At 45.0% G+C, this 25,977-nt stretch overlaps 1 protein-coding gene across 38 annotated transcripts in view; it reads left to right on the forward strand.

Annotated features, from left to right (window-relative positions):
• GATA5 (GATA binding protein 5) overlaps nucleotides 1-25,977 on the forward strand; it is a 2,064,317-nt gene that overhangs the window by 1,435,686 nt on the left and 602,654 nt on the right. For 31 of the 38 annotated variants that reach the window (XR_011025213.1, XR_011025214.1, XR_011025210.1 and 28 more), the window contains 3 exons: nucleotides 5,952-6,077; nucleotides 17,211-17,321; nucleotides 23,137-23,257. The exons of 1 other annotated variant lie outside the window; for it this stretch is intronic. The gene's annotated coding sequence lies outside the window, so the exon portion shown is untranslated. The remainder of the gene's footprint in view (nucleotides 1-5,951; nucleotides 6,078-17,210; nucleotides 17,322-23,136; nucleotides 23,258-25,977) is intronic. 6 more of the 38 variants (XM_068262902.1, XM_068262926.1, XM_068262918.1 and 3 more) reach the window with 5 other exon arrangements.

A 25,977-nucleotide genomic window follows, 5' to 3' on the forward strand; every position in this document is an offset into this window, starting at 1 on the left:
GCTCTAACGCCGTAGCATGCTGCACTTTCCGGACAACGTGCAGCGTTACATGTAATGCAACGTGGGCTGTGTGAACAGCCCACTTGTGTTACATTGCTGTGCGTTGGGGGAGCGTTACAGGCGCACTAACGTGCGCCTGTAACGTCCCTGTGTGTAAGCAGCCTTAAGGTAGAGTTTGACTTGAACCCCGCGTTCCTACCTGTTTCCTCGTTGACCACAGCAGAAGTCTACAAATTCTCATGTTACTGAACTGGCTTCCTGCTCTTCCCTATGTGCTAATTACAGCTGCTATCATAAATTAGACAAATTGTTATTCAGAGGGCATGGCAGGCATTTAACCTTACTGCTACTGGCTGGGTTACAGGGTCTGCTGCCCTCCCTCATCTCCCCCCATTCATCACAACTTCTGCTTTATTGTCTTTCCCAACAAGTGCGGCTGATTCTTAAAAATAGATTTATTTTTATGACTGTACTTGGCTCGCGCCCAAATTTGCCGAAAGAGCTTTTGAAAAAAAAAATTTAATTTCCTAATTTGTATTTAATGTAAGAACAAGCAGCCTCTTTATTAGTTAAATAAATACGAAGCTCAGAATCATCAGCGGAATAACAGAAATGGTTTCAGGAACAGGAGAAGGTGGGGAGCATTTGCCGATATAAAAACCACATAGGCGAGAATCCAGCAAATATGGAAAGACAAATGGCTTTATTTTAAAGAAAAAAAAATCTGTAAAACTATTATCAGCCGCTTGTTCAATTTGTATGAAATGTTTCTTTGCATTACACCTTCCTGAATGGGCAGACACAGGAGTATTAGCAAAAAGCTGGATTCTCTATCTTTAACCACTTATGGTTCTTGGACATAACGGTAAGTCTCACATCCAAATTCGCTTTACTACAGGTTCCTGGACGTGTGACTTACGTCCAGCATTAAAAGCTGCCGCGATCGTGCCCCCGCCACTCGTGCAATAATCCCATTATGAATTATTGCTGCTAGCAATTCACATAAAGTTAGTGATTTTCTTTTTTAAGTGACAGTTAACATTAACGTGTAACTGAGACGAAAGGGGAGAAAAGTTTTATACATACCTGGGGCTTCCTCCAGCCTCCTCCATGCAGATCACTCCCTCCCCGTCGTCCGTCGCCTCCATGGTTGGTCCCGTAGAAACCTCATTATCTTCGGCCAGTTGGAGCAGTACGCCCGCATGCTCTCTCATCACGCTCCTGCGGCTGGCAACGTTCTGTGCCTGCACAGGTATGCAGGATAAAGCGTGTGACTGCCAGGAAGATTACAGGAGTCCCAACACAGCACTAGAGCAGGTGAATATTAAACTACATCACTGTGTCACTCTGCAGAAGGGGGAAGAGGGTCACCATAGGTAGGCCACTTTATTTGAGACAATTTGTCCCACAGCTTTGACTGTTTTTAGAAATCCACCCGAGACCACATTTTGCCGCAACTACTTCCTAAGAGCATGGTACCTGAGAAAAATGTTACAAGGTCAACCACTGCCTCTCCTGGGAACTCGTGACCCAACTATCTTTTCCCTATCATGCCCAGATTATAAGGGTTCTTCAACATTTTCAACACTCAACTTCAAGGCTTTAGCCACAGAAGTTAGTAGCTATAGCAGGAAAGAAGTGCTACCTGTGGTCCAGTTCCAACCTGTCAGCCCATCAAGCAGTGGCGTAGCTAAGGAGCTATGGACCCCGGTGCAAGTTTTACATTGGGGCCCCCCAAGCACTCTATACATAACAATTGATACAGCGCACCAAAACCTGCCAATTGCAACTACAGTGTCAGAGGTGCAAGAAGGGGATGGGGAACAGTTTGTTAAGGATTACTATTATTCAAAGCATCTTTAGAAGTCATTATTACCAGCATAGGACCAATAGAGAGCTAATACTGTGATAGAGGGTGAACCCTTCTGGGCCCCTCTGGCCCAAGGGCCCCGATGCGGTCGCTACCTCTGCACCCCCTATTGCTACGCCACTGCCATCAAGTCCTTCAATGACTGAATCTAAAAGTAAAGTTTCATGTCAGCCTTATTATGAAAGCATCAATATTAAGAGAGGAAGACAAACATTCAGCCTCTTCCAGTTGCAGGGGATATAAGTTGTTTGTCCATCCTATGCAGATGAGGCTCTTCTTTCTCATCATTCCTGCAGCTAAGAAGTGATAGACTCTCTGGTATAAGGGGACCTCAATCTTTTCCTTTCAGTTCCTGGTTTGTGCAGTATATTTATCAGTGTTTTCTGCTAGGCAGATAGACATACAGACTTCCTGTGACTCTTTCTCTTCAGACTTTGCTAAATCAGTATGCTTCACATGAAAATGTAGATGGCATGGCAGGAGGCCATACAGGACCATCAGTGAACAGTTATCTTTGTTGGTGACAATATCTTCTTTGTGCGTCATCTGCATATGTGGGCACATGTCCTGAGGTTCATAGCCATGGTCACTTTCCTTGGCAGGCAAACTGTGAATTTTTGAAGAGAGTCGTACAGAAATAGCTCTCACCTTTCACATCTTTGCGAGCGGAGCAGCAACCCATCTTGGGATTCATTCTTGCTAATCGCACTGTGTTGCAATTTACAGCAAAGTCCCCATTACCCGGCACCCACGGGGATTGGCTGATGCTGGATAAGTGTGCTTTCTGGTTGTTTGAGACTGAATGTTAAAAAATAGGCTCAGTTAATACAGTACAATCCCAAACTCTGTATACATATCATGATCTCTGTGTTATATTCTAAAATACAGTAACTGAAAGTATATTAACCTTGTGAGGGCAATGGAATCCAGTCTTAAAGCACAGCAGAGACTACAAACAGCCTAAGAAGTTGGCCCTCACCACTGTGAGTACTGACAAAGCTTTGTTCTGGTTGGTTGAGACTTCTGGTTAGTTGAGTTCTGGATAACCAGGACTCTGCTGTAAGACAGTGGATGGTGGACGGGGATTGGTGCAGAAGGGAACCATTGTTTTATACTAGATAGGTTGTAGTGCAGCACTACTCCCATTTTTTTGGACAGCGGATGCAATGATCTTTATCAGTATAGGTGGCACATATTTGCACTATTTGGCAAATGAAAAGATGTGTGTTACATTTAAAATGCAATTCACATACCTAGTGTAAACAGACTCTTACTGTGCTGAAGACACTTAGCTCTAATGTGACTTAACCATACAGAATACTACAAACAGTAATTTCTATCCTGGTTCATTTTCCTTCATATTAACATTAGAAAATAAGAAATATATACATTTAAAAGATGGGAATAAAGTTTAGAGCCAATTAAACACATTTTTCAGTAGAGAAATACATATATTTACATAGAAAGAGGGACAAAGTTCTCAAAGAGGGACAAATGAGGGAGAAAGAGGGACAGGGCTCTCAAAGAGGGACTGTCCCTCCAAAAGAGGGACAGTTGGGAGCTATGATATACCCCCCTTAAGTTATTTATTTTTTATCCAGCATATGGTTATTGCACTTAGTTTGAGGTAGTGGAACATTATCTACTGTGCACCAGACTGATCTACTGTATATACATACTTTAAGTAGCACAGTATGTTTCCACAATGGCCCTTAATCCAGTTCTTTGTAGCATGGATTTCTACCAAAGCACTGGGGAATAGCTACACCCCACATTGTGTACCTTCACAGAAGTGGCGGGGGATAAGAAAAGACCGCCCCATGTGCCTTGCTCCTGATGAAGTAGATCCACGTGATATACCTATATAGGTACATAAACACGCTGAAGGGCATTATCATTTTAGCCCGGGGCTATGTTCTATTAGTGCACTTGTATTTAAAGTTTTGAACTATAAACCCCCATTGAAAACAATGTAAAATGTTGTACTTCTAAAAATTCGCCAGGCTCTGTATGAAGGCTTGGCTGTAGGTGTGTGTGGGAATTATTGTGATATACACCAAAAAGGATGGTTTCTGGATATCTCTACATCCTCGTATTCTGCAACCTTTAGGCACATTCCTATTCCTATGCCCTTCGTGTCTTGACCAGGACTCCCACTGGAGATCTTTATGTCATGACCTTGTGGAAGTAGTCTAAGCGAGCAAAGATCTGTGCTGTACACCCTTTCATTTCATGTTGCCTGCTGGGATCGGGTTTCGATCCCTGCGGTGACATGGGCCAAGTTTTGTATTTACGTGTCGTTAGCCTGTAGGCTAGGGCCACATTCTGTGGAGGAAGGGTGATGTGTGCTACGAAGTAGGAAGGATGAAGAGGGAGAACAATAGTGTCGGCCTGCACTCATATGCTATAATTTAGCAGCAGTGGCGTAGCTAAGGAGCTGTGGGCCCCGATACAAGTTTTACAATAGGGCCCCCCAAGCACTCTATAAATAACAATTGATACGGCGCACCAAAACCTGCCAATGGCAACTACAGTGTCAGAGGTGCAAGAAGGGGATAGGGAACAGTTTGTTAATGATTTCCATTATTCAAAATATCTACAGAATTGATTATTATGAGCACAGGACCAATAGAGAGCTAATACTGCAGTTGAGGGAGGGCCCTTGGGGCCCCTCTGGCCCAAGGGCCCCGATGCGGTTGCAACCTCTGCACCCCCTATTGCTACGCCCCTGTTTAGCAGGCCAAATCTGTCACTGATGCATGTGGGAGGATACACGCTACATTCTCTATAGAGGTGGGCACCTTGACTTAAAACTATCCACGGTATATGAGGCTTTGGTGGAAATTTCAATTACAGAGATCCACTAACAACCTTCTGTTCAATTATTATTTTGCCACTTAAGCCTCATGCACACAATCCCTCAGGGGACACACCGTACAGCCTTCAGGCTATCAATGCAATGCAATTGCCATGCAGTGGGTGGAGAGTGGACAGAGCGGCACACAAGTGATTTCACGTGGCTGCCGGGGTGAGTGTGCAGGACAGTGCTCCTGGCCAACAATCGGCGAAATAGATCCCTGGTGAATGTCCGAGGCCTCGGAGGGCATCGGGGGCTGCTGTACACATACTAGATTCTCTGCAAAGGTAGTTGTTACCGGCTGCCTCTGCTGAGTTTCATCAAGAGCTTGTACAGAGCGCTACCTTCTCCCATGCCTAATTATTGTGCTGGGATGCTTCCCCCTTCAAGCTGCGCATACATGAGATATGTTTTTGGGAAACAAAAGATCAAGGACCGATCACTAGATATTTGTAAAAAAAAAGTTTAGAAAAGACCTCCAAAGATGGTGACAAAAGATATTTCTCTATCAATCTTTGAATCTGTCTCAGTGGATCTGATCTGCAGATCACTCGTTAAACAAGGTGTGTGTGAGATCTGCTGGTATTTCTTAACACTTTCCTGCACAGCTCAAGCATTACAAAGAAGAGAGTAAATAGACTACAAAAGCTTTTCCCATGTGTTTTGCATGTGCACAGCATTGTTAGAAAGATCCATTGATCATTCCTTCCTAAAGAGATAAGGGTTCCTGCCAGATGTATTAAAAGTACCCAAAATTACTACTTACAAACCTGGGATGCAATCTGGCAACCACTGTTACAAGCATGTGGAGAAAACTGTCTCCACTAGGATGGAATGTCCTCTTTCGGACGTGGATCGCACTCCAAAAAAGGGTCCACTGGAACGAATAGGCTGCAGGGATACCGCTAGAAAGGGGAGTGGAACTAGACTGAGAGCGAGGAGGCGCCCCACTGATGTGTCAGGATAATGGCTGGTATAGTAAAGAACAGTCTTTTTTTGTTTTGGGTAGCTGCTGGACAGTTTGGATGCTAGGGGTACACACTCTAACTCATTTTAGACATTTTAATACCTACATTTCTGTGATGTGGATTCTCACACTTTGTGGTTGTTTCTTTAACCTTTTTGCACAATCTTTGTATAGCCTCCCTATAGATTTGAGCATTTGAATGTATTTATGAGGAACGTGTGAATTAATTCTTAGCCTGTTGTATTTGACCCTTCTAGTTGCTCCTTTTATTTGCCTGAAGAAGCGGGTGAATACCTGCGAAACCCATTGCCTGTTTTGGAGCTTTTATTGATTAAAGTTGGATTTATGCTGAATCTCGACCTTCTGAGGTTATGTTTGGGGAGGTAAGTCCATCATTACCTCTCTTATTAAACGGTGTTTAGCATATTTTATTCTATTTTGGCACCTATGTTTCTAGCTGTTCTATTACCAGTAGTCCACCCTTGGTGGAGGGGTGCGACCTCTTTTGTTGTTTTTTTTTTTTTCAACTTCTATGGAGAGCGGCATCTTGATCCAAGTGGGGTTGAGTCCAATCTCCCCACCTGTCTATAAAGTGGTTGCCTTGGTAACCCACCTTTGTAAGTATTATTTCACTACATTAATATTGTAGATTTTCCTACTCAACATACTGCATCAGGGGCTGTTGATTGTCTCCTTTTTGTCTTACACTCTAACTCGTGCTCTGCCTCAACGGGTGTCAAACAGACAGTATCAAGAGCCTGTGAGTCCTGTTGCCTTGCTGTTTGTTCTTTCCAGCGTGTAACGTGATATGTAGGATGTTGTATGCTTTATGTTGCATCCATCCTGCGCGTCTTATTACCATATGCAGCCTATAAATCTGCTTTGTAGCGTGAGCCGGGGCTGCCAGGAGCCGGCAATGTACCTGTTACTTACACCGATTCTTGCCGTCTTTCTTCATCTGCTCCCTGCGGAGCTTTAACCACTCAATGCTGGATTGCCTGAAATAGTTCAGTGGTTTAGCGCGCCTAATTACATTAGCTAATTCAAGAGCTAGAGTTCATTAAGGCAGAGACAACCAGCAATTAAATACAATGATTTAATTCTGTAAATGGTCAACAACACCACAAGGAACATCGGAGAGGGAACAGCAAATAATACGCAGAGCTGCAACGGATACAGAAAACCTTACAGGGGCTTTCACTATTTGCAGCCTGACCTTGCTGAAAAAAAAGCTAGTATTACAAGGTGACTACGTATACCTCTGTGTTATATGACACAAATTGGGAGGAGGAGCCACAAATGTTGTATGCAATCATGTCTGCGTGGATAATGACACTCTTACCTCAGACTGAAGGTATAGAAAGTAATTTTATTTTGATTTACACCAGAAAGGACAATGCGTCTTTGCAGGACCTGTCTGCTTCTTCAGGTCTATAGCACAGTGTTTTAATGCAGCTGCACACACAGACACAGAATGTCTATTAAGACACTGTACTAAAGTCCTGAAGAAGCAATACACGAACCGCGTTGTCCATTTTGCCGTCAGTCAATATAAAATGACTTTCTATGCCTTCAGCCTGAGGTAAGAGTTTGTCATTGTCCACTCAGAATTGATTGCAAACAACCTTTGTGGCGCCTCCTTCCAATCTGTGTACAGTTCTCCCCTCCCCTGTGTGTCCCCTGTGATATTTGAAAAAATGTTGATCCTTGATGGTTACCCGTAACCTCTAAGTCTCTGAGAGGCCTTGCTCACATTATAATTCGCTAGTGCTAAACGCTTTTCTAAGCGCTTTTCCCAGCGCTTTCTGTGTGATTATCATATATGCGTATTAATCTGCACTCCTATACAAGCCTCAGGATCAATGAATAACATAATTTCATTTGTGTGATTAGCGTTTTTTCTAAGCGTTTTGTTTGGCAATTTGAGCGTTTCTTCCTGTAGACAATCAGGAAGTGAACTCTTTAACCTGGAGCTGAATGTAACTAATGTACTATGTAAGTAAAAGCGCTAACAAAAATACTTTTCAGAGTGCATTTTAGAGCGCTTAGCGATTTTCCTATACTTTGCATTAAGGCGCGATCACTCAGGAAATGGTGCAGGACCCACGTTTGCACTCGGAAGGAAAGCTCATCACTCATGTGTGAACACTCACATAAGGCAACATTGCACAAGCACTTTTAAAGCGAGTTTAACCACTTGAGGACTGCAGTGTTAACCCCCCCCCCCTAATGACCAGGCTGTTTTTTGTTATGCTGGGCTGTGCAGGCTTTTCAGCGATCGGACTCACCTCCTTTTTTTGTCCCTAAGGGGACAATGCCGCCTGAGGTGTCCAATCGCTGTGGCAGTGTTTTCTTTTTTTTCTGACCTCTATGAGGCTCTCTCTACCTCCCTCCCTCCCTTCTCCCTCCCCTTCCTTCCTCCCCTCCATTTTCTGAATTGGAACAGGAGAGCGATCCGTCCTGTTCTGCCTCTCATAGGCATCAGCCTATGAGAAGACGGCGCTCCCCGGCCAATCAGCGGCCGGGGATTGCCAATCTCGTACATCGCTGCCGGGGACCGCAGCGCTGTAAACAAAGGGGATTTCTTTCCCCTTTCGTATACAAACAGTCGCGCGATCGGCGGCTAGCAGGCTATTCATTGAACTCTGTTCCGTGAAGTGGCAGGGAACGATCGCGCATGCGCATGGCCATTCCCTGGGAAACTGCAGCCCCATGACATGATGCCAATTGGTGTTAGGTAGAGTGACCAGACGTCCCGGATTGCCCGGGACACGTCCCGGATTCGGGGTCCGCTGTCCCAGGCTTAATGAGGTCCCGGGAAACGTCCCGCTTTCAGCAGCGGGACGTCCCGGCCTCGGGACTCTGGCCACTCTCTCCTCAATGAACTGGCAGCGGCGTCTATAGACGCCGTGCCAGTTCATTGCCTGCAGCCCCGCTCCAGCCTCCTCTTCCGGTGTCTGTTTCCGACACCGGCAGGCGAGCAGGGCTACGGCAAGATGGCTGCCGAAGCCCTGTACTGGAGACCTATTTGTGTCACTAGTACAGGGCTTCGGGCGCCATCTTGCCGTAGCCCTGTCAGCGCGGGAGAGAAGAGCAGGAGGAGGAAGACGGTCCCGGGACGGAGCAGCGCGCCAGAGGCCGGACACTTCTGCCAGGTGAGTAAATGCTTTCTTTTCCAGGTGAAATGTTTGCCCGCATTGTTTCTTTTCCAGGTGAAATGTTTGCCCGCATTGTTTCTTTTCCAGGTGAAATGTTTGCCCGCATTGTTTCTTTTCCAGGTGAAATGTTTGCCCGCATTGTTTCTTTTCCAGGTGAAATGTTTGCCCGCATTGTTTCTTTTCCAGGTGAAATGTTTGCCCGCATTGTTTCTTTTCTGGTGAAATGTTTGCCCGCATTGTTTCTTTTCCAGGTGAAATGTTTGCCCGCATTGTTTCTTTTCCAGGTGAAATGTTTGCCCGCATTGTTTCTTTTCTGGTGAAATGTTTGCCCGCATTGTTTCTTTTCTGGTGAAATGTTTGCCCGCATTGTTTCTTTTCCAGGTGAAATGTTTGCCCGCATTGTTTCTTTTCTGGCGAAATGTTTGCCTGCAGTGCGTTTCTTTTCTGGCGAAATGTTTGCCGCATTGCGTTTCTTTTCTGGTGAAATGTTTGGCCGCAGTGCGTTTCTTTTCTGGTGAAATGTTTGCCCGCAGTGCGTTTCTTTTCTGGTGAAATGTTTGGCCGCAGTGCGTTTCTTTTCTGGTGAAATGTTTGCCCGCAGTGCGTTTATTTTGTACTGACATGTTGCCCGCATTGCGTTTATTTTGTACTGACATGTTTGCCCGCATTGCATTTATTTTATACTGACATGTTGCCTATTGCGTTTATTTTCTGGTGTCCGGGGTAACTGTTACTGCATTTATTATTTAATGGTCATAGATGGCTATGTTTGCTGCTTTGTGGTTACGGTATACTATTAGCATCACACAGTTTCTGCACACCCATGATACAAAGTCTCGTTTGTCCACATCATGGCGTAAACACTGCTTTCTTATGCCTCGCTGTTACATCATTACGTTAGCTCCGCCCATACAATGTCATGGCCACGCCCATTTTTTCGGCCCCCGGTCTTCGCCGCTGCGTGCTCCTCACTCCTTCCCACTTTTCGCCGCGGCGCGCTGCGCGCGCCGCCCCCCCCCCCCCCCCCCCGTCCCAGGTTGGACCCACAAAAATATGGTCACTCTATGTTAGGCGGTCCTGCCGCTGCCGCCGTGGCCATGCCCATCGGCGTTAGGCGGTCCCCAGCAGGTTAAAAATCGGCATCGCTTAAAAAAACAAAACAAAAACTCTCATTGTGTAAACAAGCCCTGAATGAGAAAGACCAGACTGTTGGATTAGTTGTGAGGACTAAAGGTCCTCATGACTAAAAAAAACACTTGCCCTTGATGATATAATATTGCTAGATGTTGTATCTATAAGAAGCGTAATTTCTTACCTTCTCAGACAAACCATTATTTAATGGAAAAAATATTTATTCATGCAATGTAGACAACACGTTTCACGGGTCTAAGCCTGCTTCCTCATTTGAATAGTAGTGCCTGTAGAACTTTTTGTTCACGAACATGAGCGCCTAAAAGATATGTGATATTTATCCAGTGGGCTCTTTGTGTTTTTTTTTGGGGGGGAGTGCCACCCAACATATCCTGGAGCATATTTCCTATCTGCGTGGAGGCCGTATTCTCCACTTGCCTGATACTGTGTTGGTCTATCAGCAATCCAGCTTTGTAAGTAGCATTTGTATCATTTGTTATCCCATTGCCTGAGTATACTGCACTATTTTGTGCTCCTGGTGTTCTCTTGTTTTTTTTTTTTTAATATCCGGTCCCTGAGGTTTGTCACCGAATTTCATCCACTGGATACCCTTCATTACTCCTTTATACCCTTATCATTTCTGGTCCTGTATGGGAGACCCACGTTCTCAGGCCCTCACTGCCAGCCACAAACCAATGAGATCACCATTATGTGTTGAGTTGCTCTCTAGTTTGTGTATCTCGAAAAGAAGATATAGTGTAATATGTTAATTAACCACAGTTAATACCGTATCAAATGGTTTACCTGCACGTGGTGCGCCCTGCTAATCACTTAGTCTATAATTATGTGTGGCTGAACCCTCTCATCTGTTTTTGCTGAATCTATACAGCTCCTGCTAGATTTGGTACTACAGACATGGGGGTATACTATTACACTTGATTAGCTGACGGGACTGTCTGTGGACCGATATGAAATGGCAGCTTGCTGGCTGGAAGTGAGCATTTGCTTCTCTTGTGTTTTGCATAGTAAACTACTTGGCCAGGTCCCTTGAGGTGTACTATCATGGGATTCTACTGTATTTATTTTTTTTGGGAGGAGGGCGCTGAAATGGAGGGGGGAGCCGCAGCCACGGGGAGGGCAGTCCGACCTCTCCCTTCCTTCCTCTCCACGGGCCGTCCGTCGTGCTCCCCCCTCAGATGCAGAGTGATTGCAGCAGGGAAGCGCTGTAAATAGCTACTCACCTCCCTGGTTCCAATCGCCAATCACTCACTTGTCACCGGTCTCCTGCTCTGTCTGCATAGATGCGTATACACACGCTGCTTCCTGCTAAACGGGAAGCAGCGTGTGTATACCTGGCTATGCAGAGAGGAGACCAGCGGCTAGTGAGTGAGCGGTGATTGGAACCAGGGAGGTGAGTAGCTATTTACAGCGCTTCCCTGCGCATTACTCTGCATCTGAGGGGGGAGCATGGAGGGTGGCCCGGAGAGGAAGGGAGGGAGAGGTCGGGCTGCCCTCCCCACGGCTGCGGCTCCCCCCTCCATTATGGGGGGGACCTACCTACCTACCCTATACTGGAGGGCAGCTACCTACCTAACCTATACTAGGGGGGCAGCTAACTAATCTAACCTATAGGGGGGGCAGCTACCTATCTAACCTATACTGGGGGGAAGCTACCTAACCTAACCTATACTGGGGGGCAGCTACCTAACCTATACTGGAGGGCAGCTACCTAACCTAACCTATACTGCGGGGCAGCTACCTAGCTTACCTATACTGGAGGCACCTACCTAATCTAACCTATACTGGGAGGCTGCTACCTATCTAACCTATACTGGGGGGCAGCTACCAATCTAACCTATACTGGGAGGCAGCTACCTAATCTAACCTATACTGGGGGGCAGCTACCTAATCTAGCCTATACTGGGGGGCACCTACCTAATCTAACCTATACTGGGGGGCAGCTACCTACCTAACCTATACTGGGGGGCAGCTACCTAACCTATACTGGGTGGCAGCTACCTATCTAACCTATACTGGGGGGCACCTACCTAATCTAACCTATATTGGGGGGCAGCTACCTATCTAACCTATACTGGGGGCACCTACTTATCTAACCTGTATTGTGGGCACCTACCTACCTAGCTAGCCTATGCTGGTGGCAACTATACTGGCTACCTATATTGTAGGCACCTACCTAACTAACCTTTGCCTGGGGCAACTATTGTTGCTACCTATATTAGAGGCACCCACCTAGCTAACCTGCACTGGGGGCACCTACCTATCTAACTTATACCCGGGGCGCCTGCCTATCTAACCTATACTGAGGCACTTATGCCTGGCTACCTATACTGGGTGGACCTATAGCTGGCTACCTATACTGGGGTACCGATTCCTGGCTACCTATACTGTGGGGAACTATACTGAGTGCAACTAGACCTGGCTCCGCGGGGGAGGGGGGTGCAATTTTTACACCCTCGCCCTGGGTGCATTTTAGCCTAGAAACTGCCCTGGCTGTTGTCATATGACAAGCTTCCTTTATCATACTGCAATTCTGTGACACAACTGACACACCTCATACCAGAGCATCCTTGCTTCATCGCGGTGGAAAATGCTTACTGATCTCCTGGATCCTAATTCAATTATGCGACACCCGTTACATTTTAAGTGCGCCGTAAGGAAGAGGATTACTGTGTCACTTTATGGCTGTCAGGTAATAAAGAGTGTCGTATACATAAAGCTGCATTGCTTCCATGTAATGTCTTGAAGAAGGAGATTAAGATGCTGCAATAACCTCATGATTTCTACTTTCACAGTTACTGCTCTTGGCGTCTCCATTTTGATTCAGTATACACTATAAATCAAGCAGACCTGACACGCAAATCATGCTTACCGTGAATCAATAGGGGGCATGTCAGCAGTACCGAACTGCACTGTTATTTTTTGCTAGTTTACAGACAGTTTCCAGAGTTGTATGTCATGTGCTCCCCCACAACCTGCACATTAGTATGTTTTGCTGACCCTGCTGCTCATGTGACCAATGTGCCAATTTTCTAAAACTACTTTGGATCAGATTGCTGGGAGTGTCCTTGATTACCTTGCCCAAGCTTGTGAGCTACTCTTTTACACCACCTGTTTTGGGTGTTTTTTTCCAGGGCGGGTCTGGCTGGGGGCGGGAAGGGGTAATAACTTGATATGTTGAAGTGGCATTTGTAAGCAAAAGCGCATGCTATCCATGACTAGGGCCAGACCATGGCTTCAGGCAAAGGAGGAGGCAAGTGGCCTGACCAGTGTCATAGGAATCACCATAGCAACCATGGGGCCCATAGCCAAGAGGGAGCCAGCATGAGTTGCTGGTTGTGTCAGGCTTCATGGAAACCTTTGGTGTGCCCATTGAGGTGCAGAGTAGCGCAAGTAGAGCACAGGAGAGAACTGAATTCTCACATCACCACCTCTCATCTTCTGGCTACCTATACTGGGGAAGGAGTGGCTTACTTTTAGGTACCTATACTGGGGGAATTCCTAGGGCTAATACTGAGGAGTACCTCTGGATAATGATACTGGAGGGTTACCTAGCGGTATTGCCAATTATACACGTCAATACAAAACATGCTATTGATGTTTCCTGCACTGTATACTAGACCCTTGCTTGACACATTTTGGCAAGTTACAGGGAAAAAAAAAGGTAATGAAAATTAATTTAATCACTTTTTGCACAGAAATCCTGGGGAAATTGAATGCTAGGGAGGTTAAAACTGGGGGGCACCTCTGGCTACCTTAAAGTGTACCTAAGATGAAAGACATACACACCGGGGGCTTCCTTAAGCCCCCTTGAGGCCGCGTAGTCCCTCACCTTGCCGAGTCATGATTTGTCCCATAAAAAAAAAAAAAAAATATGATTTGTCCCATAGGCGCGCTCCCCCATAACGCTCCCTTCCCTGGTAGCGTTCTGGCCCGTGCAGCAGTACGGGCCACGCATGCACAAGAAAGGGTGTCTCGGCCAGGCTACCAGGACGTACAGCGGGGGACAGGAGACAGTGAGGGACTGAGCGGCCTCAAGGGGGCTTAAGGAAACCCCAGGTCTTTCATCTCAGGTCATATCTTTCATCTCAGGTTCACTTGGTGGTTTTGTTGGGTAAGGGGGCACAAAGACACCTTATATTTTTTTTCAGGGGTACCCAACCAAAAGTTTGCTATGGAGCCTCATAATCTCTAGGTACACCACTGGGCCTGACACACAAGGGACAAGACATTTTGATATTCCTTGGTGTCATAGTATTTAATAGTTCTATTTCAACATTTAACAGGTACCGTTATGGTATAAAGAAATGATACTTACCTGGGGCTTCCTCCAGACCCATGACCTCTGAAGCCTCCCTTGCCATCCTCCCTGGTGGCTCCGTTGCTCTGTAATCCTGACAGATTATTGGGCTTCAGTCCGGCTGCTCTGTGCATGCACTGCCAGGCTGAGAGTGCCGTCTAACGCACAGAATTACAGAGCAATGGAGCTACCAGGGAGGACAGCGAGCGAGGCATCATTGACCTGAAGGAAGCCCCAGGTAAGTATCAATTCTTTTATTTATGCAATTTCAGGCTAACTTTAAGGCTAAGTCTACATTACACTGGATGCACAATGGTGAGTTATCAGTGTATCCTGTGCAAAAACGTCGTGTCCCGTTGCAGTGTCCGGCGAGATATTCACACTACTCACTATTGTGTATCTGGACTGCCACCATTCGGGTCCTGGATTGCAAAAGACCAATGAGAATTCTCCCTGGTGGTAGGGAGGATTCCAGTGGGAGCCTGAAGCTGAATACTCACATGACGACCACGATGATGGATCCCAGTGATGGCGAGAGTTCCCCAATCCATCCTCTTCCTGGGTACACGCAACGGCACACGATGGGCGTGAATGGGAAGATTAAGCACCCCTACTAAGGGTGCGAAACTGCTGCCAACCTTTTGTACTGCTTTTGCACCCCCTTCCATTGCAACTTGTGCTGTATATTGCTATATGCTTTTATACTTTTTTGGATAAATTGCGTTTTAGACGGATGTGCCCAGCCTGCTGCACTCTTCTCTATATGCAGTTAAGCTGCTTCCTATAGGCTTGAGCACTCTGTGGGCCTTAGAGGTGGGTACTGTGCACCTTGCTTCTCTAAACCAAGGCGTGAATGGGAAGTCAAGCGATTGCAGTACTTGCGTGGAGTCATCGGGGATCTGAAAGATCCAGTCCCCGTAACAGTCATTATCGCTGTGTATTGCAAAACGTCCGCATAATCGCGGGCCTGTACCCATGTTGCGATACCACAATAATGGTCGTTCATTACTCAAAAAAAAATCACCAGTCGTTGGAAAAAAAGCCGGAAAAATCGCGTAGTGGGTATGAGCCTTGAGGCTTCTGCCGGAGCTTTGATAGGCAGTGCCAGCAGCGGTGGAGGACACCAGATGACCAAAGACACTGGAGACAGGTGAGTAGATTCGGAATGGAAGGGGGAAAACAGCCTAGTGGGAAAAATTGCATACATTTGCACACAGCACTGTTTTAAAATTGGAACTTTTTAAATGTACCATTTTATAAAGGTGATATATGATGTTATATTTTAGGCTGTTGGGTTGCATGGTGAATAACCATTATGTAAATTATATTACTTATAGTTCGAGAAGGTATTTTTATTCTTTTGTTATGCTAATCTTGTTGTGAATTAGGTATCACATTGTATTATATGTGCTCCTGAGAGGTCATTCTGATTCTCAGCATAGAGATAATTTTTGGAACTTAAATGGATTTTTTTTTTTAACCCAAGTAGAGTTGTTATTACTATTTTTAATTACCGTATTTTTCGGACTATAAGACACACTTTTTCTTCCCCAAAACTGGGGGGAAAAAGTCAGTGCGTCTTATAGTGCGAATACACGATTTTGGGACCATCAGAGCACCTACCGATCCAGCCGGCAGCGGGGTCCTCTCATCCCCCTCTCTGCCAGTGACCCCCAGAGCAGGCGGTATCAGCGGCGGGGCCAGTTATCAGAAAGCGGCAGTGTCTGCATGATCAAGGCATCCCTCCACCCGCGGACACGAGACATCAATGAGCGCCGATGTGTGCTGATCGAAGCCGCCATCCACCCGCGGACATAAGACACTGCATACCAGCCTGCAGCACGTGCAATGCTTTCCTCTGCCTCCCGTGTCCCTCCATCTGCAGCCGCTTTTACAATCATGCCGCTCTACTCAATACCGGCTTCTCCGTACTTCCTGGTTGGTGATGTAATGTCACTACGTGATCTGGAGCGCACCGCTCCAGATCACGTAGTGACATTACATCACCAACCAGGAAGTACGGAGAAGCCGGTATTGAGTAGAGCGGCATGATTGTAAAAGCGGCTGCAGCTGGAGGGACACGGGAGGCAGAGGAAAGCATTGCACGTGCTGCAGGCTGGTATGCAGTGTCTTATGTCCGCGGGTGGATGGAGGCTTCGATCAGCACACATCGGCGCTCATTGATGTCTCGTGTCCGCGGGTGGAGGGATGCCTTGATCATGCAGACACTGCTGCTTGCTTGGATGGCAGATCGGCGTTCATTGATGTCTCGTGTCCGCGGGTGGAGGGATGCCTTGATCATGCAGACACTGCCGCTCCCTGATGTCTTATGCCCACGGGTGGATGGCTGAGTGAGTAATGCTGCCAGCACTTGGTATATTGGAGGGAGTCTCTGCAGCACTATCCATATCGGAGGGAGGGGGGCTTGCCAGTGTCTTTGCTCAATGTAATTGGGGTGGGGGCAGGGGATCACTGTACATGGGGGTATTACTGTAATTGGGGTGGGGGCAGGGGATTACTGTACATGGGGGTATTACTGTAATTGGGGTGGGGGCAGGGGATTACTGTACATGGGGGTATTACTTTAATTGGGGTGGGGCAAGGGATTACTGTACATGGGGGGTATTACTGTGTTGGGGATAACAGAAACAGCTTGGGTAGAGAAGCTCCACAAGATGCCCCTGCCATGGACGCACCTGGTTTAGTGTAATTTTTTTTCCTTGGTTTTTGTCCTCTAAACCTAGGTGCGTCTTATGGTCCGGAGCGTCTTATAGTCCGAAAAATACGGTACATGCATTCATAATTTTGTAACTAAAGTGCATGTAAAATATGATTATCTGTACATGTTCTGTTGTATACACACACACATATATATATATATATATACCTATACCTATTTATTGTTTTAGGCATTTTGTATTGAACTGAGGAAGCGGGCATGACCTGTGAAACGCGTTGTCGGATGCTTTTTGTCTAAAAACTTTTTTCCAGTTGAACTGGTGTCTATATCTTCTGGAGAGGTAAGTGATTACCTCTCTTTTTATTATATAATTTTTTATCTGTATTTAAAAATACTAAAATAGAATGCACATCCGGCGCCTCCATCCTACCCACTACCAGTCAGACCTCCTTTGGAAAGTCTATCGTACTATAGGAGAGCAACCGTCCAGTATCCAGCAGGACCTGGAGTACCGAGCAGGGACGGTTCATTCCCTGCAGGTCTATACGGTGGTTGCAGGAACTGCAACCCACCTTTGTGAGTATATATTTATATAAATGTATCCTCCCTATACCTAACGATACTGCACCATTGGGCCCGGTCTCTCCCTACTTCTCACCTAGGTATTCTTGGCCCTTACAAGAATCACCAAAGAAAAAAGCCCTATAGTGGGAAAGGACACTATCCATAGGCTTGTAATGATTCCGTAGGCATCTGCAGTGTCTGGGAAAATCGCTCAGGTTGGGAACATGTGCTCCGCTCCCGTGCCGCAAGTGGCAAGGATCCATGCTTAACACAGTTACGTTTACACAGCCGCTTCTACCCCACTGAATCAGTATGTTTTTCTGCCTAGTGTGCACTGACCCTAAGGGCAGTGCAGCTTAATGTGAAGGAGCATGTGCTATGCACGCCTTACATAGCAGTGCTCACTGCTATGTAAGGAGCGTGCCTTCCTTAGTAACGTGCATTGCTTACATAGCAACGTGCGTAACTTTAAATGCAGGAGGTCCTGTGAAGAATGTCAACCGCGATACTTAACCAACGACCGCTACTATGTCAATTAACATAGTATAGTAACGATGTTTATTGACTTTGTATAAGAGCAAACAGAGGCAAAAGGATAAAAATTCTTAAAAATGTATATATAAAGAGGAGGTAGTGGTGGACTTACCTCCTCCAAGCAGACACACAGAACTGTTGATTTAAACACACAGAAAATTTTATTTACACACCCTGTAATTGTGCAACGCGTTTCACAGGCGTGACCCTGCTTCATCAGGCAGTAATAAAGGAGCAAATAACAGCTGCAGATCAGTATAGCACTAAGTGCCTCTGAAGTATTCTAATAAAAAGGTAGTTTTTTGGAGTAGGATGATAGATTGTTTACCTCATCAGTTATTTTTTTTCACCTCCGGGTTTAAGTATTTCCTCTTGCTGTCAAAGTATGTTGTATCAGGTTATCAAGCTTATTGCTGAGTTAAATGGTGACTTTTGTATTTATTTGTGAGCTTTAATTATGGAATTTAAGCATATTGCTGCAGTCGCAATCCCCCCCCCCCCCTCCTCTGGGATGGAGCATCAGGCTGTAGTTAGCAATAAGAGGCAGGCGAGGGAGACAAATGGGGTAGATTCAGCATTGATCTCTTCAGTCTATTTCTGAGACTTTCAACACAATTTAAAAAGTGGTGATTTACAGCCTGCGACCCCCCCTGACAGAGACATCAGTGAAAGGACCTCTATAAATCACTAGCACGTGCCACATGTACGCACATTAACATTCACTGACACTGAATAAGAACAAACGCAGAAACACAAGGCAATGAAGCGAGCCGTGACAAAATGCATTATAAGGGTCACCTCGTATAGAAAGCTCATCATGCATTAATGTATAGAGTACAGATAAAATACACACAGAGCATTTATCACCTACTTATATACCATGAACCTTACTGATTGCCTGAACAAGACTCTAGGGAACATTTCTGGTGGGTGTAGCTTTGTGTATACACATACGTACACACACACACACACACACACACACACACACACACACACACACACACACCACACACACACACACACACACACACACACACACACACACACACACACACACACACACACACACACACACACACACACACACACACACACACACACACACCACACACACACAACACACACACACATGCATGCACACACAACACACACACACATATACACACACACACACACACACACACACATATACACACACACACACACACACACACACACACATATACACACACACACACACACACATGCATGCACACACACACACATATACACACACACACACACACACACACACACACACACACACACACACACACACACACACGTGTACATATAATCACAAGGGGACAGGTAATGGGTGATTTTGCCTTCAGGCAAAGTGCAAAGCAAGCACTGAGTCAAGCTAAGTACACACATGGGATTATTGTTGTCCATCAGGGATCAGGAAATGGTCCCTTGGGCAACAATTTAGGACCGATACTGCACAGCCACATCTTTAGCCTTCAGGCAAGTGATGAATTATGTTGCCATGAAAGGAGGGCGGAGAGACGATAATCGGTGCACGTTGGAGTGGATCCCTATGGGCGAGGGGAGTGGAAACAACATTTGGATCAGTCCTGCTCTTAGAACATCCTCTCTGCTCTAAAAGTTAAGCAACAGCATAATAACTTTTAAAGAAAAAAACATTTTCTTGCTACAGCTTATAGAGCTTCTACAGATATGCTGCAGTGTAGTTACTTCCTGGTTTGCTGGGATCACATAAAGGGTTAACCTCCTGTGTTTACATATTAGCTCTCAACTTGGCAAACAGTTGACAGCTCAAATTACACTGGCTTATTACTTGCTGAGAAGGGACAATTAGGCTGCTCTCTTTAAACACACACAGGGTGGATTTCTCTGTTTTCTCTCTCTCCAGTTTAAAGAGTTCAGGTCAGCTTTAACCACATCCAGACCTTGTTTCCCACTTACGGACCAGCACAGTTTTGACAGTTCAGCTATGTCCTTATTTAATCAGAAATAACTTTATCCCTACTTATGACACAGAAATGAAATATATATATTTTTTTTTCAAGACAAACTAGGCTTTCATTGTATGTCAATTTTTCCCTCAAACAATTTTGTTTTCTATGAATTTTAATGGGAAGACCAGGAAAAAAAATAGAAAAAAACACATTATTTCTCAGTTTTACCAATTCCAGTTTAAAAATAAAAAGTGCTACTGTAGATAAAAAACACTAATTTTGTTTGGCTATTCTTACTGCTTATCACAAAACTTAGATTATGTTCCTGTCACAATTTATGGTGAAGATATTTGATTCTGAAATAAGGCTACAGGGTGTATTTTTCACTATGAACTGAGAAAAGAAAAGTATTTTAATGGTAAAAATCAATCTCATTAGCTCAGGAAACATATATTCCTGTTCACCAATTAGTGCTGCATCAGATAGTGCCAGAAATGTGCACAGGAGCAAGCCCAATCCTGCATAGCACTGCATCTGCTAAAAGACACAGAGGATGTAGAGATACAGTACTGTAGTGGTGGATAAAGGCGCAATAACCCCTGATACAGGATCAATCAGGTGGCCTCTGTACACACACTTAATTGTCACACTTGATTGTCAGCTAAAACAGTTGTCATGGACCGTTTCAATGACTATTATCACATGTGCGTACATATGTTGCCTTTTTTTGTGTTGTCCAGTCTATTTACATTGTTTATCTGTCTTGTCTATTTTTATTTTTAAGATCTTCTTTATAAATAACTTGACAGCATTTTTGTGTTGAGAATGAGGCCTGATGGACACCCTCAGCTTCTAGGCCATGCTCCACAAGCAGTGCTGGCTCAAGGCTTTTCAACACCAAAAGAGCATGCCATGCACAAATGCATGAATATATCAAACCCCTACAGACACAGTTACACTTACATACGTGAATATATCAGACATACACACAGAAACATGTCAGTGTACATCCATGTGTACACTTATGGATCAGCTGCTAATAGCTTTAATTTGAGCTAACCACGTCTTCTGTCTTTTTGGGTGGAGTTAACCTATAAAGATACTAGAGAGTTGCTAGTATAAAGTGTGACATTTTTGCATAAAGATATGTTCTTGGACTTGGCTGTGAAAGCTGACATCTTGGACTTTAAAGAGAAACTCCGACCAAGAATTGAACTTTATCCCAATCAGTAGCTGATACCCACTTTTACGTGAAAAATATAATGATTTTCACAAACAGACCATCAGGGGGCGCTGTATGACTGATTTTGTGCTGAAACCCCTCCCACAAGAGGCTCTGGTACCGTACGGTACTCTGGGCAAACTGCCACAATGTAACAATGACACACACAGGAAATGGCTGTTTATAGCTGTCTATTAAAGCCAGAACAGCTACATAATCTGCCCACAGTAACAATGTCACCATGTAATACATGTCAGAATGTGAATCTGGGAGAGGAAAGATTTTACAATGAGCAAACTCTGACTAAATCATGTATACATAATTATTGTAAAAATTAAGCACCTTTTTATATTAAATTATTTTCACTGGAGTTCCTCTTTAACAGCTGAGCTTTTTTTATTTGGTTGCACCGAGTAAAGCTGCCATTTCATTTCTAAACTACTGTACCATGAAGGCAACCATATCAACAGATATCAAGAAAAAAGGATGGATTCATGAACACATCGAACACTTGTCAGACATCATGCATGGTGACCTCACTGGCAAACACAAGAAGTACCCACATGGTTAGCAGTCTGGTCATTTTTCTTTTTGGCCTATAAAGCAGAGATGTGGAACTCCAGTCCTCAAGGGCCGAGGTCCTCACACATTTTTGGCACAAGTCAAATGAATTGATGGGAGTGAATCAGGAAAGGTGTGGTTCATCAGGTAGAACACATTTCTTTATTTCTCAGTCCATCCTAAACACTGGCATGGATGTGGCCCTCGAGGGCTGAGTTGGACACTTGTGATCTAAAGGCTTGTACACATTTACAAGGCATATCACCTGGGAGGGATCGGGACCCAGTCTCTTGGGTGACATTGTAATGCCAAGGCTGTACAGACGCATCACTAGACTGCAGGCTTGCAACGTGTTCTGTTGCCATGTGTGGAGGCGGAAGGCTTGATATATAGCACTGCAAGTGTGGCGTCGCGTGGCGGGCTGCATGAGTGGGGAGGACAATGTTCTCGTGAGATCGGTGGTTGCTGTAGACACGCTGCATTCCCAGGGGAGGCGGTTATTATCAGTTGCCTTGGCCGGATTTAATCTAGAGTGTGTATGAGGCTTGAGAATTGCTGACTGTCAACCCCTTTAGAAGCCCTGCAGTCCATTCCTGTGGGCAGCATGGTGGCGTAGAGGTTAGCGCTCTCGTCTTGCATCCCTGGGTCCCTGGTTTGAATCCCAACCAGGTCAACATCTGCAAGGAGTTTGTATGTTCTGGCTGTGTCTGCGTGGGTTTCCTCCGGACACTCTGGTTTCCTCCCACATCCCAAAAACATAAAGATAAGTAAATTGCCTCCCCCCCCTAAATTGGCCCTAGACTACAATACATACAGTACACAATATAGACATATAACTATGGGAAGGACTAGATTGTGAGCTCCGCTGAGGGACAGTTAGTGGCAAAACTATATATAATCTGTACAGTGCTGTGTAATATGTTGGCGCTATATAAATACTTAATAATAATAATAATTCCTCAGCAATGGGAGGGTTGCTACTATGAACTGTTTTAGGCCCTTCTAAGGTTAGTGAAGATAATTTATTTTGGTCTTGTTTGGCCCTTTCTTGCTTTGTTGGTGCATTTCTTGTATTTTGTAACTTGGGTAAGAGAACCTGAACTGTTCTCAGACAGAGTGATTAGATGTGAAAGCTGCCTTTTGACTTTAAGACATTAGCATAATGTCAATGCTCATTAGCCGCCGTTGGGACTTCTTAGTGAGGGGAAGGTCATAGGGAAGGAGAAACTAGAGTATACTGAAACACTGCTTGCTGTACTTCTCTGTCTTCTTCGAAAACAATATTGATGCTGCTCTAAATATATAACCCACAGGAAGCAGCCCATGTGATTGATTGGAAGCCTAGGAGTACCTAGACCCAGAGGAAGTCATGTGACTCTATGAGAGGGGTGGACAGCATATCATCGGGAGGCTGCTGATGAACTAAAAGACAGAGTAAGACAAATCTTCCATCTGAGGGCGAATGCTCGTTTGTACCAGGTTGTGTGCAGCTAATGCCCCAAGAATACATGAGGTATATTTTGTATAATGACAGAGGTCACCTGTAGCTTAATGCACACCTGAAGTTGGACGATATGGACACTGCCATATTTACTTCCTGTAAACAATACCAGTTGCCTTGCAGTCCTGCTGAACTCTGGCAGCAGTAGTGTCTGAATCACACACCTGTAGCAAGCACGCTGCTAATCAGTCACAGTTCAGTAAGAAACAGTCTGATCTGCATGCATGTTCAGGGTCTATAGCTGAAAGTAATAGAGACAGAGGATCTGCAAGATGCCAGGCAATGTGAATTATTTAAAAGGAAATAAATATGGCAGCATCCATATCACTCTCACTTCAGGTGTCCTTTAACTAGTTCAGTGCCCCAGTACAGTATATCTACACCCCAGTAGACTTCATCTCAGCACCTGGGGCTTAGATATACGCGCAACCGCCGCTGTTCGCGCTCCTGCTCGTTTGCGCGCACTCCCACTTGCTCGTGCGCACTCCCATGCTTGTTCGCATTACTGCCCGTTAGTAGAGAGTTCAGTGAATGGGAACACGATTCCCATTCATTGATCTAAGTCCCAATTGCAATGATCAATGGAAGCAATGAGATGCCACTGTCATTGTAACAAGTTACGCATCCAAGCATTACTTCCTGTTAGTCAGCTAACAGGAACATGAGTGAGGACATCTTGTGGCCAAATAGTAAACTTACACCTACATACTTTTTTGTTTTTGTATAAAAAGATCTTGTCATTTTTTTTTTTTATAAAAAAGACATTTAAAATTAACCCCTTACCTCCCACACTCTCCCATAGTTACTCCCCAAAAACTTTTGCATTAAAAAGCACAAAAATAACAAAAAAATAATAATAATACATACATTCTTTAATATGTATGTCAAGAGGTTATATTACTGTTATTTTTGAAAATATAGGCTTAAAGGACATCTGAGGTGAAAATAAACTGATGAAAAAAACAATTGTCCCGATTATAACACCATTTAAATTATGTCCCTATTACAATGTATGGCGCCGATATTTTATTTGGAAATAAAGGTGCATTTTTTTCAATTTGCGTCCATCGTTATTTACAAGCCCATAATTTAAAAAAAATATATTGATATACTCCTTTGACATGCATATTTAAAAGGTTCAAACCCTTAGGTAACTATTTATGTGTTGTTGTTTTTTTATTGTAATTTTTTTTTAATTTTTTTATTAAAACATTTATTTGGGTAATTTTTGGTGTGGGGAAGTAAACAGCTAATTTTTAAATTTAATTTAATGTATTTCTTTATTAAAAAAAATGTATGTGAGAGTAGTTTACTATTTGGCCACAGTCAAAAAAGTTCTGGAAGTGTACGATGACGCTTCCAGGAACTAGAATTAAGACGGGGAACTTTTTTTTTTTTTACAGAAAGACCGCGGTCTCTGACAAGAGACCGTCGGTTTTTCTGCGGGGGACTTAGATCGGTGAATGGGAATTATAAATCGGGATCAGGACGCCCCATTTGCTCACTCAACGGTAATCGCCGGTAACCATGCGTTGCTAAACGCTTGCATTCACTTGAATGGGAGCGTTTAGCCGACGAGTCCCGAACGCTTGGCAGTAAACGATGCCAAGCGTCCGTGTGAATCAGCCCTAAAGATTATTAAGGGCCCGTTCACACCTAAAACCGCAAAACGCCTAGCGATTACCACTATCGTTTTGCGGGAGTGAATTTTCCGTGAATAACGCGGAAAAATCACTGGACACTGTAGCGCTTTGGAAAAGACTGTGATTAGCGGTTATATACATGCTAATCGCGATTGCTCCGGAATCGCCGGCCGGTTTTATTTATGTGTACCATATTGTTGATATATTGGTCTGTCACTTTCAAGAAAAGTGACAGGGAAAGGGACTACAACATATGCAAAAGAGGTCAGGCTCCGCTCAGGGACTGAACAATGTGTACACATATAACCAGAATACAGTTTAACTTTTCAGAGCTGTTAGTGCTTCTATTTGAACCTGGGTGCTACAGAGGGACTACACAGCAGCACTTCTAATAATCCTGAATTAGTCCCAGTCCCCATTGCTTTCCCAGACAACCACCAGCCGACTTTGGAACACAGGATAAGACCTATAGCAAAACAGAAGCACATGTTCGTTACTTGATGTTAACACTATACTACAATAAAATGAATTGGTGTTTTTTGGAGTAATTATCCTTAACCCTTAAAGAGGAACTGTAACGACAAAACGTCCCCTGGGGGTACTCACCTCGGGTGGGGGAAGCCTCCGGATCCCAATGAGGCTTCCCTCGCCGTCCTCCGTCCCTCAGGGGTCTCGCTGCAGCCCTCCGTGCAGCGGTGACGTCAATATTTACCTTCCCGGCTCCTGTGCAGGCGCTCTGACGGCTGTCGGCTCCGAAGTAGGCGGAAATACCCGATCGCCGTCGGGTCTGCTCTACTGCGCAGGCGCAAGTTTCCGGCGCCTGCGCAGTAGAGCGGACCCGACGGAGATCGGGTATTTCCGTCTATTTCCGTGCCGAAAGCAGCCACAGCGCCCCCGCTGGAGCCAGCAAAGGTAAGTATTGAAGTCACAGTCGGGCCTGTCGCCGGCTGTTCGGAGGGCTGCAGCGAGACCCCCGTGGGACAGAGGACGGCGTGGGAAGCCTCATTAGG

The sequence above is a fragment of the Hyperolius riggenbachi genome, chromosome 12 (genome assembly GCF_040937935.1).
Source record: "Hyperolius riggenbachi isolate aHypRig1 chromosome 12, aHypRig1.pri, whole genome shotgun sequence".
Lineage (NCBI taxonomy): Eukaryota > Metazoa > Chordata > Amphibia > Anura > Hyperoliidae > Hyperolius > Hyperolius riggenbachi.